Raw genomic sequence first — 20591 nt, forward strand, 5'->3', positions numbered from 1 at the left:
CATTTCAAGTTAATGATTCAATTAACAGTCAGATTTATCAATTAATTTCACTAATCACAATTAATCATAACAAAGATTGAAAATTAAAGCAAATGGATTAGGGTTACGTGTGAGAATTGGGATAATCTGAAGAACGTAGTCTTCTCTCACTCTCGTGAACGACGGCGGAATCTCCCTCATCTCCGTTCAAACTCGCGGCGCCGACCGGCCGCTCTCCTCCTCTCTTTGACTCAACCTCGAACTCTCTCGCCTCTCAGGATGCGGTTAAACGGCAAGATATCTCCCCCTCTCAACAAACTCAGCGGCGGCCGGAGACTCTACTTCTTCGACGAAAAGCGCGGTGGCGCCAACATCAAATGGCCGTGCGATAAACGGCGGTCGGCTCTCTTATCTCTCTCGATTTTGATTCTCTTTCGTTTCGTTTCAACCGGAAAAACACCACACAAGACCGAGCGAAGGATGTTTGCCGAATCAGAGATGGATCGAGTGCTTCTTCAATCGTGATTCAACAACAAGAAATCTAGAGGTTATAGGTTCAGGTATGATTTTGCGTTATCGATCCTTCATCTCTTCTGGTGTTTGATGCGTTCTCCAGATGCTCGATGCGTGAGTTCTTGATGATGATATCGATGCGTTGCAGGTTATATCGATGCTTAGCAGTGATGATGATGAAGATCGTAAGAGAAGTCTCAGATTCAAGGTTGATGAAGGTGTGCGATGAGGATGATTAAGGCGATGATCGAAGAGCGGTTGATCCAAGGATGAAGGTTCGATGATGATTTGAGATCGTGAATGGAGATTGAAGCGTAGATGATTCTGTGATGAAGATGAAGGTGAATGAAAATGATGCTGCTGAGAAGATTCAGAGTCTCAGAAGTTTGTTACGTTCTTTTCGGTTTTCTGTTATTGTGAAGATGTTGAATCGGTTCTCAGAGAGAGAGAGTGAGGTGAATGAATGAAGATGTTTGGATATTGAAGATTTCTGGTTATGGTGATGGATCGATGATGGCTGAGAATTGAAGATTGGGAGAAGAAGATTCAAGAAAAAGTCCCGATTCCGAGAGAGTTTTGTTATCGGTTTCCCTCAATTTTCTCTTTTTTGTTATGCTTTTTTTGTTCTCAATTTCTGAACTCTTTGCCATTTTCTGTTGATATTTTTCTATGCTTCAGTTTGTTGATGGATTGTTGAAGATTGACCAAGATGGCGAGAGAATTCAGAGATTTTGTTATGGTTCAGTTACCGATCTTTTGTTGAATCCCTCAGAGAGATTCCTGAGAATGAGTTGCTAAAGTGTGATGAAGATGAATCGTGATTTCCGAGAGAGTTCAGAGTTTTTTTTCTTTGATAATATGACTTGGGCCTTTTTAACCGTGTATTGGACATTTGTTGAGAACTTTTATTTGTAATATCTGGATCCTCGAATTTTGTTTATGAGCTTTGTGTATATAATTTTTGTATGGGCTTTTTATAGTGGATATGATGAATTTGAACAATAAACTTGAATGATATTTCTTTTGTATTTTGAATGAACTTGAAAAATGGTTGTGGACAACTTAAATTCCAATTAATCTTGCATTCCACCAATCCACATGAATCTTCTTTTCAACTTTGACAAGCTTAAATCCCGATTCAATCGATTAATTTGAACACGTATTTGAATTCATGAGAGTAAGTAAACACTTAAAGGAATTCTTCCGAATCCATCTTCAATTCTCAATAAAATCCAATTTGCATTCTTAATAGAAACCCCAACTTAAATCCTCAAATCACAAGCGACTTGCATTACGAGCGACAAATACATGAACTCATAACCACACCTTAATCACAAAGATCCCGTAAACCATATCTTGAACCATGGCTAACATTTGCACTGAAATTGTCTTTAAAAACCACAAAAACTCTTTAATTTTTCCTTGATTTTCGAACGACGAAATTAACGTCACCCATAACTTATAGCTCATATAAAGAGGGCAAATTTTGGGGTGCAACAGCTGCCCCTATTCAAACTTCTTGAACCTGACGAGCGAGAAACGAAAGTTTTGAACTGTCGAGGTGGAAGGAGATTGAATACCAGAATGAACTCGAAAATTTGCGCTCTTGATCAATAGAAGATTCCATCTTGTAATAAGAAGGAATGTACCACCCCGCAAGCAGGGAGAAAAAACCTCATTTGACCTGGATAATTAAGTAGCTCCAACTTGCGATAAGAAGGAATAGATAACCCCACAGGCAGGGGAAAAGACTTCAATTGATCTGGGCATCAAGAGAAGTAACATCTCGACTGATCTGGGCATCAGGCGTAGCAGATGTCTTCCGAACAGGAATCGGGGATAGATGTCTAAGTCGATCTGGGCATCGAAATGAGATATTCCGGTTGATCTGGGCATCAACGGGTAGTAAGTATCTCTGGTCTGGGCACCAAGGCGACATCTCCATCTGATGCAATTAAATCATCAGGCAGATATTCCAACTGATCTGAGTATCAGCGGCTTGCTCCTTCGTAAGATCGACGAGATCCGGAGGCAGTTCCCTCAACTGAAAGTCTGGTTTATCAGGAATAGGAACAATATCTCTTCCGAACTGTGTACGCCGGGAAAAGAAAACATCTTCAACTGATAGTAAGTATCAGGACTGGGCAGATGAGTTCTTCTTCTGAACGAAAATAAATCGTCAGGACGTAGATATTTCCAACTGATCTGATGCATCAGCAGGCTTGCTCCTTCGGAAGATCGACAGAGATCCGGAGGCGGTTCCTTCAACTAAACTGGAATCAGGATAGGAACAAATATCTTCAACCGATCTGAGGGCATCGGGAATAAGAATGCATTCAACTAATCCGACGATGTCAAGATAGGGAAACAAACTTCTTCTGATTTGAACATCAGGATAAGCGCCTGTAATGATTAGGCGAGTTGCTCTCTGGGAGGCATTTTGAAACTTGATAACTTTCCTGTAGAAAGAAACAAATATGATATGATTTATGCATGATGCATGTATGAATGTTTATGGAATAACGTTCCGGAGTAGGAAGACGCTACACGCTTTTGAGAATGCTATGCAAATGATGCATGATTCAGACGCTGCTTAGGGAAACAGCGGAGGAGCACTGAATTGCTGAAGAAGTCCTGGAGAGAGTATAGAACTCTGTGGGGAGGACAAGATGAGTGACCAAGGGTCACCATTGCGAGCTGACAAAGATGGACCAGAAATATGCTGGAGATGATCAAACCTAGATGCGAGCTCTGGCTGGGGAATAAATCCTGCTTGGGGATATGAGCATCCCAATTGACTGCTTGGGGAATACCCTGTCAACTTCATAGGAGAAGCAAATTCTCAACACTCAGGGGATGTGGAGATAAGGGCAAGTCATGGAGACAACTCTGATGGGGAGTAACCGACTTGCTTGTGTAGAACGCATTCCGCTGGGGAAATCCTTGAAGGACACAGATTCTGCTGAGGATGCAAGTGAAACTCCGCTGAGGAGAGACTCAGTGGAGAAGATGAATACTTCTGCATAACGATCCACTGAGGAGGTAAGAAATCCGCTGGGGATAAGGAACTTGGCATAAGAACCTCTTGTTAAGACAACTCCATTGGGGAATAAGATGACTCTCCTAGGGACAACATGTCAATCTGTTGGGAGAGAAAAGCTTTCATTGGGAAAAATGAGGAATTCTGGCAAGGGACCTCATTAAGTGCTTGCTTGGGAATCAGATACTATTCAATCATGATTCAATTGGGGAGAAGACATTCCACTGGGGAATAAGGCTTCTGAAGCACGGAGATTGCATTGAGATGTGCTTTGCTGAGGATATGAGAATCTTGGAACAAAGAAAACCTCATCTGGGTGTACTCAGCTGGGGAATGAGAATCTCGCACTTGGCTAGATCCGCCAACGCGCTGACATGGTATACTCGAAAGGATGTACCTATGAGATAAACAGATGAAAATGCCCCAGGATATAGCATGACATCTTCACGAGGTGTCTTCACATAACATAGGATAGTGATGCTAGCCCACAACGGGCAAATGCAAGAGCAAACAGATGGTCAATCATCTTGGCTTGAAACTTTCCAAACAAGCAATAGATTCACAAGTTGACAAACAAACAATAATTAGAACACCAAACAAGTACCGGCCAGAGCCTCCAACATGCATTGGTTCTTCAAGAGAAAGCCACCAGGAAGTGGGCTTAATGGGTCAAGCAAGCGTTGACTTCAAAGGGGACCAAACAGGTGTTGGCTTTCATAGTGTTCTGCATATTCGTATTGGTTGTGAGGATGCCAACAAGTATTGGACTTTCAGCTTCTAACTACTGAGGATGATGATCCTGACGGTCCTCAAGTTCATAAGTTGTTTAGCTCACACCCAAACTTTAAACTGGACACCTCCTGATGAGGATAAAATGCCAATGCATAGTGTCTTTGCCCCAGCCTGTAAGGACTTTGAAGAAATTTGTCTTGCAAATACTTCCTGAAATTTGTGCTATCATAGCCAACTTGCCCCAGTATCAAGAATTTTGGAAACATGCCCCTGATTGATAAGTATTGGAGGTAGCTTCAACTGCACGGGTGAATGCCCCTGATTGCTTAGCACTTTGAGAGATTCTTCGAATCTTGACCTGATTGCCTCAGATTGAGTGAAAACTTGCTTGTTAGAGTAATCAAACGCTTTTGTGCCCCTGAGGGTGATCAGACTTTGAGATATTCTCGCTTCAACTCAACGGGGTTCTGAAGACAACTTGTCCTTCGGGAGGATAAAACTTTTCATCTGAAGTTCATGGTAGAAACTTTCTTGGTGTTAAGCACTTGTTCATATGCAAAGAATGTTTATTATGAGAAATATAATTCTAATGCAAAGAGTATGTTTGTCTCGAAGTTTAAAGAAACTTTTTGAAAGGATGTCGTAACATCGATTTTTGTAAAAGAAAGATGGTGTGATACCAACTCAGGCATTTAGCGGATCTCCTAGGAGTCAGCTTACCGTATTCTCGTTATTGTATGCCTTCGAATTAACCCTGATTCAGTTAGGACTTTTGAGGGTTGTAACGTGGCCAGGTTCACGGTTTAAAAAAAAGGATTTTTAGGCTCAAATTTTATTTGGTGCCCACCCCCTTCGTGATGTTCTCCATTCCTAAGTTCAGTTAACTTGACATGAGCATTCATCTTTCAAGAGGAGTTTGAGATGGTTGAGGAGCCAATGAGGCGTTCGGACATGGCAGTCACTTTTCCTTTCGTTTCTGGTGTCTTATCACACGACTTTGTTCTTTTGATGAGGATTCTTATTTTTGTAATCCTTGTTTTTTTTTTTGCTTTCATTTTTTTTTTATTTCCCTAACTTTTGCCTGGACAGATTCTTTTGAATTTTGATTTGGGTGTCCAGCGGGATGCCCTAACTTTTGCCTAAGTCACTTATTTTCAAGATATTGACTTAGCGGGCTCTTTTTTTCATTTTTTCTTTATTGATTCATTCTTTTCTTCTGAACAAGTCGTGTGATCTTGAATCTCTGATTTGTTGGAAGTGCATAGTGACTGCCTGAGTCATTTATTGATGAAGAATTACCATTGTGGTATCGTCATTTTTTGACCTCCTGATGTGAGGTATAACCACCGCGACTTTGATGTTGGTCTCAACCTCCTGATGTGAGGGATAAATTTGATGTCTCGACCTCCTGAGGTGAGGGATAACCTTTGTGGATTTGACTTTCCTCAATCTTTTGAAAGGTAGCCATTATTGTATCTTTAGACGCGTGCTCTTGATGAATTTTGAATGCTCGATCAGGCTAACTGAATACTACCCGCCCCTGGGTTAAAAATAAGGGTTTTTTTTAATAGAAAAGAAACTCCTACTTCGAAGGCTCAGGGGGGTTAACGAAGGTTTCACTCCCTTATATCTCCAGTGTTTGGGAATTTGAAACAATGCCTGTACATCATCAACAGGGTTCTACTCAAAAGCATACCATTTGAGGTTTTTGGTATTATGTTCTTCATTCTCCCTACAGAGTTATCATGCTTTATTAACAAGAGTTGGATATCACAAAAAGCATAGAAAAACATATAAGAGCAAAAGCGAATGGATTTTTTTTAAGACAAACATATTCAGCGCATTATGATTATAGTTCAAAAATAAACAAGTTTTGCATGCAACAGTATTGAACAAAACAAGAAAGCTTAAACATGAACATGCATGATGATTCAGGAGTTGTCAAAGTTGAGGAGATTCTCTCCGTATGGACTTATTGCTTCGGAAGATCCGCTGAGTCAGAGAAGAACTTCAATTCTGGCCTTCAGGCGCGAATGTGATAGCCTTTGAGTCAATCAGGTCTTGAACCTTGTCTTTGAATGGCTTACAGTCTTCAATCAGATAACCAGGTGCCCCAGTGTGGAAAGTACACCAAGCACTACTTCAGAACACTTTAGATCACTTCCTGGAAGAAGATTTCGGCAAAGTTATATAGAAGTTGCAAGTGTCCAACTTTTAGGGATTTGAGCCATGCAAGTGGTGCACAAACTCAAGATACAAGGCGTCTTGCTTATCCCTCGGTCGGGAGCCCCAAATATCGCGACTGGAGTTTGTAGAATGCTTTAGGGATTTGAGCTTCCAGTGATGCAAACTCAAGAACACGGAGTCTTGCTTATCCCTCGGTCGGGAGCCCTAAATATAGCTGCTGAAACAGAAAACACCATCATGAATGGAGGAAACTTGTATTACTAGCAGCGAACAACAATAACCTCTGACGCTTGGCTATCAAATTCAATGCTTGGAATACACAACGGTTGTTGGGAAGGAAGCCTCTGGAAGTACAAGTTGCAAATGATTCTCATGAGTTACTTCTTGAGGAAGAACAAACATTCTAGTTGCAGCAGATGAAATGAGATTGACCAGTAGAAACCATTATGAATAAACTCAAACATCTCTGTATCGAGCAAGTCCTAGACTTTTTGTACCTCAACACCTCGTAAGGCATGACATTTTGATCAGGTGCCCCCAGAATGGAAAACACCGAGTATTGTCGTCAAAATCAGGAGAGCAATCTGTGGTGAGGAAGAACCAAAGCATGAATCTTAACCAACTGAAATTCCAACAAGCAGGGAAGCAACTGAACATAATGGCACTAGGATCACATCAGCTTGCTTCTTATACTCTTTCCGTCTCTGTTGACAAGCGAAAGCTACTAACAAGGAAACTCCAGGATGAGGAGGTGACTCAGGATATGGAGCAGAACCTTGCGAATGAGAGGTTTCTCTGCATAACACTTTTGATTATTGCTTGGCGGAAAATTCTGGCGAAGTCACATGGAATTTGTCAGTGCTTTAGGGATTCGAGCAATGCAAATGGTGCAATGCTCAAGATAGACAATGTCTTGCTTATCCCTCGTGCGGGAGCCCCAAGCAATTTCAAAGACTTGTAGATATTAACATCATGACCAGGTGCCCCAGAATAGAACTCACACCTAGTGTCATCATCATCAAGCAAAGAATATGTAGACATCCCCACAGTACAGAGCTTAACCAATTGCAAATAAAGCAAGCATGAAAGCAAATGAGCATAAGACACGTCTTCATAGATAACCCCAACTGAGCTTTCCTCTTGGTCACCCCACAAAGTTGTTCCATGACCCATCTTTGAGCACTCAACAAGAACAAATCAAGTCTCTGAATCTGGTGAGAGTACCAAGTCTGAATAAGAAAAGCCTGAACACCTGTTATGCATGATATGTATGGGATGCATGATATGAATGCAATGCCATGTTCATTCAATTTCCAAGGAATCCTCGTGTTTTGATTTTTAGCAAGCAAGAGATGGAAAAGCTCGGCACGAGACTTAAAGATATGATTCCTTGGAAATGGAAGGAACATGTATGCTGTTTATTTTTTGTACATCATTTTTTCAAAAGTAAATATGCAATGATGCAAAGTGATGGGAACCACAATACTGGATATAGTTGCACTGCCGCAAAATCACACGACATAGGTTCAAAGGTTCGGCATAGTTTCAAATCAACAAGAACCAATTAACCGTTGGTAGAAGCATTTCTGTTGTACCACTTCTGAATAGAACCAAAAGTAACAGGATCAAAGCTCCGCCGTTGTTTCAGAATACCAAAATATCGGGCACGATGAGAACAGACCAAATAAAGGTCCGACCCCAAATCTAGAGAAGCAAATGGTATGTAGGAGCCAAGGTTTCCTGTCCCATCCCAAACCTCACAGGTAGGAAACCTAAACACACACAGGATGTCCCTAATGGTCGCCAGGAATTTCGAACAAACAATGAGAGCGCCTGCCTCTGGCAATAAGCATGCCGGACAAGGATCGCCTCACCGAGTTCTCTCCTGGTTGTGGTATGTTATGTCAACTCTACGTGCCAGGCGCCACGAGAGCCAACATAACTATCCACTCTAATCTAAGTGTATACTTGGTCTGGGTAATGGACCTTTTACCTCATAGTAACATCCCGCCCGCCAAGGAAAACAACCAGCCAGCACAACAGTATATCCAGAATGTGGAAAGCGGTAAACACATAGATGCAAATGCATGCAAGCAGTATATACAATGATGCTAGCAGTAAACACACAAACAACCACCGAAAGGAAATCAAGCAAGAACTAGGAACGACACTCGGATAGTCCCCAGTAAAGTCGCCAGCTGAAGCAACTGGAAAACTCATCGAAACAAATACAATGAAGTCGCCATCGAACATCTATTTATCCTACAATAAGGAATGGAAAATATCGAAGAAAACCAAATAACAAGCAATGGTCTCAGAGAAAGGGTAAGGGTGTCTGTTACGTGAGGGGAAGGTATTAGCACCCCTCACGTCTGTGGTACTCCACAGGATCCATTCTTGCTAGTTTCTAATCTAAGGGTGTGTGTGTGTGTATCATGCTATGTGCAAAGGAAACATGCAATGGAAGATGTACAAATAAGAGGAAACATGCAAATAATAGGAAAATAAGATAAGAAAAGGCCGAACAAAATAAAGGAAAAGAGAAAAGATCGCTCGCTAGGGTGTTCGTACCCTGTGCCTACGTACCTCCAATGTGCAATGGAGAAATCAGAGCGCCGTAGTTCGGCCCAAAAGTTTCTGTTTCTATCTCGATTCGCGTCTCCTAGAGAAACGGAACCGAGCACCCTAAGGGAGCATGCAAACAAGGAGCGTCACAAAGATCCTAGCAAACATGGCATGTGAACAGGCATCACAGATAAGAACATGCGAACAGGCATCGCAAACAGAAAACAGACGTGTAACAGGCATACACGAATGTGAGGGTGTGAACAGGCATCACAAGTGATAATGCGAACAGGCATCGCAAACAACATGTAACAGGCATACATGTGCGGGTGTGTGAACAAGCATCACAAAGATATCATACGAACAGGCATCGCAGATAAGAAGATAGTGAACAAGCATCACAAAGATATCATACTAACAGGCATAGCAGATACAAAGATAGTGAACAAGCATCACAACAATAAGGCATACAATCGAGCTCCGCTCGAGAAACAAACAAACAAAGTAGTAATCAATGCAAATGCAACACACAAACGAGCTAGGCTCGTAAAGCAAGCAAACTACCGAAGTAGTGACCTGGGGACAGGGGAAGTGCTTTAGCTAACGGGGAAAGCCACCCGAAGCTACTATCAACGGGGAAAGCCACCCGAGATAAATACACCAAAGACTCTTAGCTAACGGGGAAAGCCACCCGAAGCTATTATCAACGAGGAAAGCCACTCGCGATAAACACGCCACAATCTGTTAGCTAACGGGGAAAGCCACCCGAAGCTACTGTCAACGAGGAAAGCCACCCGAGACAGGGATACCACAGAATGTTAGCTAACGGGGAATGCCACCCGAAGCTATTGTCAACGAGGAACGCCACTCGAGACAGGCGGAAAGTAAAAAAGAAGCGAGGAATAATAAACAAGCAAAAACAGAGCCTCTTTCGAGGGCTTGGCCAGATGAATGCCTAGGTCCTACTTCTCATGGCAAATATGATGCTGCATGCCTACCCTACTTCCCATGGCAAGATATGGTGCGCAAAAGAGTAAAAGGGACAAAGGGGATACCGAGCGGATAGCAAATCCGCAGTGAGCTAGCAACGCAAGCAGAACTAAGAAACTTCACGTAATCTAACATCCAGCAGAGCCAGGAGTCCAGCATAAGCGTCAAAGCGATGCAGTGTGAAAATAAATCACAACCACTATGTGGTGCGTATCAGACATAACCACACAAGCTACCTGCGAGAAACACAATCCGGCCAATACGAGAATATACATCTCAATGGATGAGAGATCAGGAATAAGTTTGTGTCCCACAAATAAAGTGGAACACAACGCAATCGATTCGCAATCGCACTCTCTCAAAGTACCTCGCACATCTCAGCAAACAAATCAGTAGTAACAAGGCAAGTGATCACCGGCATAGAAAATACTAGCAATTAAGTTCTAAGTAAATTCTAAAACAAAATCTAACAAGATTAAATTGTTTTTCATAGCATTTTTATCTCAAAGTAAAAGAACAAAACTATGTACAAAAACAATTAAAGTCTAACAAGCAAAATATTACATGTTTTTATATTCTTTTTATCATGTTAAGAAACTAACAAAATATTGTTTTTATGGAATTTTTATCATGAAAGAAAAATGCAAAGAAATTAAATCTAACAATAAAGAAATGTGAGAATCAGGGGGGTGCATTGTCGAATTCAGTGGTGTGAAAGTGGTAAGGGCGCAGCAGGCCCAAGGTTTGCTTTTTTTTTGTTCAGATTTTTGACAAAAGAGAGTAGAATTGGGTTAGATGGGGGTGTATCCACAAATTCGTTAGGGAAGGCCCAATGTTATGATCCAATTATCAAACAATTAAACTAACAGCCTTTTTTGTTGATCCAATACATTTCTTCAGATTTTTTTATATCATTTCAAGTTAATGATTCAATTAACAGTCAGATTTATCAATTAATTTCACTAATCACAATTAATCATAACAAAGATTGAAAATTAAAGCAAATGGATTAGGGTTACGTGTGAGAATTGGGATAATCTGAAGAACGTAGTCTTCTCTCACTCTCGTGAACGACGGCGGAATCTCCCTCATCTCCGTTCAAACTCGCGGCGCCGACCGGCCGCTCTCCTCCTCTCTTTGACTCAACCTCGAACTCTCTCGCCTCTCAGGATGCGGTTAAACGGCAAGATATCTCCCCCTCTCAACAAACTCAGCGGCGGCCGGAGACTCCACTTCTTCGACGAAAAGCGCGGTGGCGCCAACATCAAACGGCCGTGCGATAAACGGCGGTCGGCTCTCTTATCTCTCTCGATTTTGATTCTCTTTCGTTTCGTTTCAACCGGAAAAACACCACACAAGACCGAGCGAAGGATGTTTGCCGAATCAGAGATGGATCGAGTGCTTCTTCAATCGTGATTCAACAACAAGAAATCTAGAGGTTATAGGTTCAGGTATGATTTTGCGTTATCGATCCTTCATCTCTTCTGGTGTTTGATGCGTTCTCCAGATGCTTGATGCGTGAGTTCTTGATGATGATATCGATGCGTTGCAGGTTATATCGATGCTTAGCAGTGATGATGATGAAGATCGTAAGAGAAGTCTCAGATTCAAGGTTGATGAAGGTGTGCGATGAGGATGATTAAGGCGATGATCGAAGAGCGGTTGATCCAAGGATGAAGGTTCGATGATGATTTGAGATCGTGAATGGAGATTGAAGCGTAGATGATTCTGTGATGAAGATGAAGGTGAATGAAAATGATGCTGCTGAGAAGATTCAGAGTCTCAGAAGTTTGTTACGTTCTTTTCGGTTTTCTGTTATTGTGAAGATGTTGAATCGGTTCTCAGAGAGAGAGTGAGGTGAATGAATGAAGATGTTTGGATATTGAAGATTTCTGGTTATGGTGATGGATCGATGATGGCTGAGAATTGAAGATTGGGAGAAGAAGATTCAAGAAAAATTCCCGATTCCGAGAGAGTTTTGTTATCGGTTTCCCTCAATTTTCTCTTTTTTGTTATGCTTTTTTTGTTCTCAATTTCTGAACTCTTTGCCATTTTCTGTTGATATTTTTCTATGCTTCAGTTTGTTGATAGATTGTTGAAGATTGACCAAGATGGCGAGAGAATTCAGAGATTTTGTTATGGTTCAGTTACCGATCTTTTGTTGAATCCCTCAGAGAGATTCCTGAGAATGAGTTGCTAAAGTGTGATGAAGATGAATCGTGATTTCCGAGAGAGTTCAGAGTTTTTTTTCTTTGATAATATGACTTGGGCCTTTTTAACCGTGTATTGGACATTTGTTGAGAACTTTTATTTGTAATATCTGGATCCTCGAATTTTGTTTATGAGCTTTGTGTATATAATTTTTGTATGGGCTTTTTATAGTGGATATGATGAATTTGAACAATAAACTTGAATGATATTTCTTTTGTATTTTGAATGAACTTGAAAAATGGTTGTGGACAACTTAAATTCCAATTAATCTTGCATTCCACCAATCCACATGAATCTTCTTTTCAACTTTGACAAGCTTAAATCCCGATTCAATCGATTAATTTGAACACGTATTTGAATTCATGAGAGTAAGTAAACACTTAAAGGAATTCTTCCGAATCCATCTTCAATTCTCAATAAAATCCAATTTGCATTCTTAATAGAAACCCCAACTTAAATCCTCAAATCACAAGCGACTTGCATTACGAGCGACAAATACATGAACTCATAACCACACCTTAATCACAAAGATCCCGTAAACCATATCTTGAACCATGGCTAACATTTGCACTGAAATTGTCTTTAAAAACCACAAAAACTCTTTAATTTTTCCTTGATTTTCGAACGACGAAATTAACGTCACCCATAACTTATAGCTCATATAAAGAGGGCAAATTTTGGGGTGCAACAAACGGCAACACCGATCAGAAGCAACACAACGTCGACACACGGCGCTCGGCCCCTTCTCAACGGAAACAACTCCCATAAACTCACGGTTTCTCTCAACATTTTTCGGTTTCGATTGGGGTGATTCGCGTAGCATAAATTAGTTTTAATTACATATTTGTGTTCATATACGTGCGTATGTTGTTTCTGGATCATTTGTTTGAAGCTTTAGCGCAAGTACGATCGTTCACCATTGTTAGGTCACTGAAGCTCAAGAATTGGGGATTTAGGATTTAGGAGGAACTGGTCCGAATTAAGGACACCAATAGACTCTGGAAGGGATTTGCAATCGACTCATGTACTTTTATTCAATTTATTTGCCATTCTTCTGTAGCTTAATTGTTGCAGGTTCTGGTTCGAAATATACTCGTAGTAAATCCTGGGCAAGATCGTAGCATAGCAATTGGGGAAGAAGGCTGCTGGGGGCGTGAATTTTTGTTTTAAAAATGTCACTGTTACGTTTTAATATATATCACTTGGAGTTCGGTTTGTGTTCAAAGAAGAAGACTTGGATTAGTGGCAAAGGCAAGAAGCTGGTAAACGCTTACACGCTGGTTCGAATCCCAGCTCCAGCGTTTAATTTTATGAATTAACAAGCTTCTTGATTCCATGCGCGCGCCTCCAGGAGATACACCATACACCTTCAATACTCGACCCTTGGATGATCTCTAAGCCAGATCTGACGCACACAAGGCTGAGGCTCCACCATGAACTCTCCAAGAGCAGCAGCACGGGATTGGTGCCAGGTTCCTATACACTACTTATTTATTTATTTTGATATTTATACTAAATATTAAATAATAGTGTTTAATTGAATTAATTTATTTTAATTAAGATTAAAATATAATTCATCAATTAGGATTAGGCTTTAGGATTATACTATTTTCCCAATTATTTTCGATTACTCGATTATTTGATGTAATTAGTTTAATCAATATTAATTGGTAAATCACAAAGACTCTATAAAAATACCAATACGTTAGGGTTTGCCCAATCCCATTGCCCATTTGGCGAAGCATTAATCCTTAATCAATTCTCTCCTCGACCCGACTAAATCTATTAGTCGCTTTAGACGAGAGATAAAAAATACCTAAAATTCAAAACACATTTTAATTTGCTGCCCGCGACGATCAATCTATCGATCTGAGTAACCAGCAATGCCCTCAATCCGTTAGCTATATTGACCAAATCTATTGGTCATCGCATCTAACGGTGACATATCAAATCAGGGTTGTACGCCCAAATACTTAAAACACATCAAACCACAAATTACGGATTTTCATCCTTTCCAATCAGGTAATTCAAAATACCTTTTCAAAACTGCGAAACGGTAATTCAAAATACCGTCAACACCTTCATCTCTAATTCAAAGGCGTACAATCCTGTACCCGAACTACGTTGACTCTGATTCTCCCTAAGGAGATACGTAGGCACTTGGATAACCAAGGCGAGTCCTCCTTCCCTAAAATCTCAATTTTTCCCCTATTCAATTCCTTAGCTATTAACCTTAACTTTTAGCCATAAAACTTGACCCTTAGATTCAAAGCCAATAGGAAAGGGTTGAGGGTTCCTAACACCTTCCCTCAATCTGATTATAATAACTTACCCCGGATCTCTTAACTGCGTAGGGTTTCCTATTCGCCCTTCAGAATAGGTGGCGACTCTAAAACCTTTATTTTTAGGGCAGGTTGCTACAACACCGAAGCTAACCGTCAAGCATGGCGTAAAATTATATATGAAGAAAGTGTTATGACTTAGTTAAAATATAATTTTTATGTGTATGGTTTTATAATACTTTTATGACTGTACATGATTTTGTATACTTTTTGGTTAATATTAAAAATATTTTGACTTAGTTAAAATATGATTTTTATGTGTATGATTTTATAGTATTTACAATATTATGACTGAAAATAAAATATAATTAAATGGTGTTTATGAAATAGGGTGTAAATAGATATAATTGTTCATTCATAAATGACGTATTTACACCCGATTTTTACTAAAATAGGGGGTAATTAAGAACATATTTACACCCGATTTTTATTAAAATACGGTGTAATTAAAACATAATTAAGCCCAATTACACCCAATTTTTATTAAAATAGGGTGTAATTAAAACGTAATTAAGCCCATTTACACCCGATTTTTATTAAAACAGGGTGTAATTAAAACGTAATTAAGCCCATTTACACCGGATTTTTATTAAAATAGGGTGTAATTAAAACGTAATTACGCTCAATTACACCCGATTTTTATTAAAACAGGGTGTAATTAAAAACGTAATTACGCCCAATTACACCCGATTTTTATTAAAATAGGGTGTAATTAAAAACGTAATTACACCCAATTACACCCGATTTTTATTAAAACAGGGTGTAATTAAAAACGTAATTACGTCCAATTACACCCGATTTTTGTTAAAACAGGGTGTAATTAAAAACGTAATTACGCCAAATTACACCCGATTTTTGTTAAAAATAACGGGTGTAAATTCGTTAGACATTTCTCACCATGTGAATATACACCCGATTTTTATTAAAAATAATGGGTGTAAATTTAATAAAAAACGGGTGTAAATTAACATTTTTGTACTAGTGACACCCTCATAAGTTTGAACTGAAATATAGTATTTTACTAATAATGTATATAGTTTTAATTAAAAGACATGATTGAAAAAAAAATCATTTATTAGGTATGCTACCAAATGGCTCACTAAAATGAATTTATGTAATTTATAAAAAAAACTATTTAATTAATAGAGTGATAAGTAGTTAATTCAAAAGGGCTAACGCTTTATTTGGATTAGAAATGAAAATAAAAGGAAAGAAAATGAAAGGAAAGAAAGTTGTAGGAATGAAAATGAAAGGAAAGTGAGATGATTTTTTTAGTTGTTTGGTATAAATGAAAGTGAAAGGAAAGAAAGATAAATAAGTGATAAAAAAATTATATATTTAGTAAATGACATAAATATCCCTATTCAATATAAATAGAATATTTTAATACACGTAAAATAATATAGATAACATGTATGTGTTTATTTTTTATATATAAATAAATTATATAAATTATATATAATATATGCTTTACATAAATAAATAAATAAAAAGTGAAGTCTTTCATATTTGTTTTAAATAAATACTAGTAATTAGTGAGAAACATCTTTGTCTTTTTTTGAGCAAAATATAGGGCTATCAATGTCTTTATAAGCAAAATATTTGTCTTTTTCCACTTTTCTTTCAATCTAACGAGGAAACAAAATAGGAGTGGGTCCCAGCAACAATTTACCTTCCTCTTTACTATTCATAAGATCCCAAACGGTGGAAGAATCTTGAATATTACGCTTTCTTTCCTTCTTCATCTTTCTCTTCTACTTTCTTCTTCGCATACAAACATAGTGTAAAAGTCTTCATCAAAACAACCCACCACATAACCCGGAATAGAAAAGAACAGCAGACAGGTTGAAACAGGTTTAAGGTTCTAGCAAATCAAAATTGCAGTTTGGAATGTTTTACTTTTAAAGGGAAGAGATGAGGAATCTTTTTGGATGGGGTCCACGCGCTCTCTCTAATAGGCAAAGTAAAGTAGTGGGAGAATTTGGAAGTGAAAAATAAACAATTACGTACTAGCTATTAAAAGACACGTTTCAATGGAACTGCTACATATCTGCAGAGAAGTTTTTTTTTGAAAATCACCTAGGTAAAGTTAATGGAGTAGTATTGTATAGTAGCCAATTCAACAATTAAATAATAAGTAAATAAATTAAAAAAGAAATGCTAGTTTGTAGGACATATAATATTAAATAAATAAATGTAAAAAATTTACAAAAATAGATAATTAGTAGAATAAATAATAATAAATATAAGAAAGGCTAATTAGTAGAATAAATTATATAAAATAATTAAATAAATAATAAATAAATACAAAAAAATACAATTCTATCCTCAATTTTGACGCCAAAATTTATTAAATGACTCAAATATATATATATATATATATATATATATATATATATATATATATATATATATATATATATATATATATATATATATATATATATATATATATATATATATATATATAAAAGATTAGAGTGATAATTTCAATAAAAATTATATTGTAGTTATATTGCAACTGATATAAAATATGGCGACTAAAGTTGAGCATGAGTCTTTTGATTTTCAACGTATAGGCTTTTTTGTTGAGCTGAGTAAAAAATAATAGTTGCAAATTTTAAATTAAAAATAAATTAAGGAAATTGCAGTAAATGTTATTTTTTATTAAAGAGTGACATTATTGTTATTTAATAAATAATTTTTTTATATCTTTCTCTTCTATTATATTTATAAAAACAAAATTTGGTTGAATTATCAGAAAACTTAATAAATTAAATAAAGAGTCATGCTAACATGTGCCCTAAGGGCACATGTTAAGAGCTAAAAGTAAAAAAAAATTCTTAGAAATTGTGCATTGTTTTCATAAAAAGTTTATAATTAATGTTTTTATTACGTTTTCCAATACAAATTTACTACATTTAGGTTTCTTAACATGTGCCCATGGGGCACATGTTAGCTTTATCCTTAAATAAATTAAAATAAAATAAATTGGTTTTAATTAAAGAATTTTTAATTAGGTGTATTTTAGTATTCTTAAAGCTAATCAATATCTCTTTCTCATCTATTTCTTATATCTCTCTTATACGAATCAATACATCAAATCATTTTTATTTCTCTCTTCTCATTCTCTTTCTCATCTTTTTCTCTCTTCACAGCTTCTCTTCACAACCAAACATACCTTTTAAGACTTCATTATTTTCGTTCCTCTAACAGTTTCTTGATAATTCCGTGCTTGATTCTCCTTCTTTAATGGCATACCAGAGATTTGCTGATTTTTCAACCAATTATGCAAATCTATATTATCTTCATCCGAACGAGAATCATGTAATAGTTCACGCTTGGTGACAAAAAATTTCATACATGGGTCAAATCGATACAAATCGCGTTGATATCCAATATCAAGAATAAATTCATCGATGGAACCCAATAAAACCGTCTATATCAGATACTCTTTATGCGCCTTGGACTCGTTGGAATAATATTGTTCTCACATGGATTCAGCGCTCACTATATGAATCTATTTCCAAATTGATGCTCTGGATTGATAGTGTTGCTGGTGATTGGAAGAATTTGCATGCTCAGTTTTCTCACAATAATTTCGTTTTCATTTAAGATATTCAACAGGATCTCTACAAGTTTCGTCAAGTTACTTTCGACGTTTCTAAGTACTTTACTCAGTTTAAAGTTATGTTTTACGAATTAGAGAATTATCGTTCAATTCCTACTTGCCCATGTGAAATCCCTTGTTCTTGTGGAGCGATTGCATTTGCTCAACGCTATAGAGAAAAAGATCATGTGATACATTTTCTCAAGGCATTGAATTAAAAATTCACACACTAAATATCACAGGTTATGATGATGAATCCTTTACCTGATATCTACAAAAAAAAAATCTCTTGTTATCAAACAAGAAAGAGAGATGAATAGTTATATCTCTACCATGATTCCAAGCATTGGTAACAATGAAGAAGTTACAGCTTTGCAAGTTCAAACTTACCAAGGTACTCACAAGGATAAAACAAGAAACAACATTTTCAAAGCAAAATCTCAAAGATTTATTGATCCAATAGTTCTTAATAGAGTTTGTACTCACTGTGGTAGAATAAACCATACCATTGAAACTTATAGTATTAAACGTGGGTTCCCACCAAGTTTCAAAGGCAAAGGCAAGGTTCAAGGCGATAATACCATTTCCTAAATTCGTGCCATGATCACTGCTACATTAGAATATCCTTTACTAGGCTCCACTACATCCTCATTTGATTTCACACAAGAGAAATACAACAACATCCTTGAATTGCTACAACGATCCAAGCTTACTTCCAAAACAAACTCAGTTTCCACTTCACCCTTTGTCCTGAATTCACATTCATCTCATGTCAATGGTAAGTCCACTGACCTTTGGATCTTAGACACCGGTGCTACTGACCATATTTCTTCCGACATTTCCTCTATTGATTACAGACCCATAGTTCATATATTTGTTAGCTTATCTGATGGCTCTCTTGCAAAAAGGATTGTATGTTCTTAACTTTGTAGAACATCCTTTCACTTGTATTTTTGTTGCAAATACTTCTTGTAACATCTTACTTAAGATTAGATCACTTATATAATATAGGTTTATAGGCTATTCTAAAAACCCACTAATACACTCTAGGGTTGATTTGACCTTTGGATTGATGTAGATGTCGATCATCCAAATCGGCTAAAAAACTCTTAAAGGACCGAACTATTCATCCTTGCAGGATTCTAGATCGGGGGGCTTGTGCATATTTGGAATATTTAAGCCAATTAGGAAGGACAACAAAAAGATACGAGGTTGGTCAGGGTGCATGGTTAACAATGAACTATGATCAATTGTGAAGACCCTCAACTTGGAAGACTACCCTCTTTAGCCAGTTAGCTCATTTATGTCCTCCAGCTCGGCAGGAATTATCCCCCAACTCGGAAGGTATTATCCTCCAGCTCAACAGGAACTATCCTCCAGCTCGGTAGGTATCATCCTCCAGATCGGTAGGTATCTACCTCCAGCACGGCAGGATTCTCTTACCCAAGCCGGCCATGATGGTTACGCGTATATGAAGGGCTGCTTGTGTTATTGGAGTTACAATTCCTTAAATGGGTGACGGCAGGATTCTCTTTAGCAAATTTGCTATCTATTTGGCTCACAATCCCAGTTTTCACGAGAGAAGCAAACATATAGAGTTAGACTACCTTGTGGTTCATGAAAAACCTCATTCCAAACTCATTCATTTATTTTTTATTTTCACTACTATACAACTAGTTAATGTGTTCACAAAATCCTTACATTCTCCAGCATTATCTTCTATTTTGGCCAAGTTGAAACTAATTTATAGTATCCATAGTTCAATTTGAGGAGGATATTAACTTAAGCTTATATAGTTAGTGCACTTAATCATGTGATAGGTGTATAGTTAACTAAGCTATATTGTACATTTAGTATTAGATTAGTTTATTTATTAATTCTCTAAAAAGATGTATGTATGTATGTGTATATAGTAGTTCTACACTACTTTACAATCAATACAATCATTAATTCTTCACTTCAGTTCAATCTAGTCCTTGCGTTTTTAGTTTCTATCTTCAATCTTTCATGAGATTCTTCATCATCAATAAAAAATTTTAACATCGTCATACTTAATGTTTCTCATGAATTTAAACTATTTGTACATTTTCAACTCAAAATTGTTCAAACTTCAAGTTATAATAGGACATAACACACACCTCTTTATGGTTTTATACGCTAGATTGTAGTGACAACAAGTTTTAAGTTCATCTCTAATTTGTGAGTTAAAAGTAGCTTTTGCTCATTAAATTTTAGGTTCAGTTTATTTTAATTGATGAGCTTGATTTAATCTTGAAATAAAATCCCTTGCATAATCCCATCCCATGCACCCTTTAATAGTTATTTATTCCAAACAAAGACAACTACTCCATAATTGATTGAAATCCAATGTGGACCACACTGTTTTCTCACTTAACGTTGTTTTCAGGAACTTGGGTTACCT

This window comes from Vicia villosa, linkage group LG7, assembly GCF_029867415.1.
Source record: "Vicia villosa cultivar HV-30 ecotype Madison, WI linkage group LG7, Vvil1.0, whole genome shotgun sequence".
Taxonomy (NCBI): domain Eukaryota; kingdom Viridiplantae; phylum Streptophyta; class Magnoliopsida; order Fabales; family Fabaceae; genus Vicia; species Vicia villosa.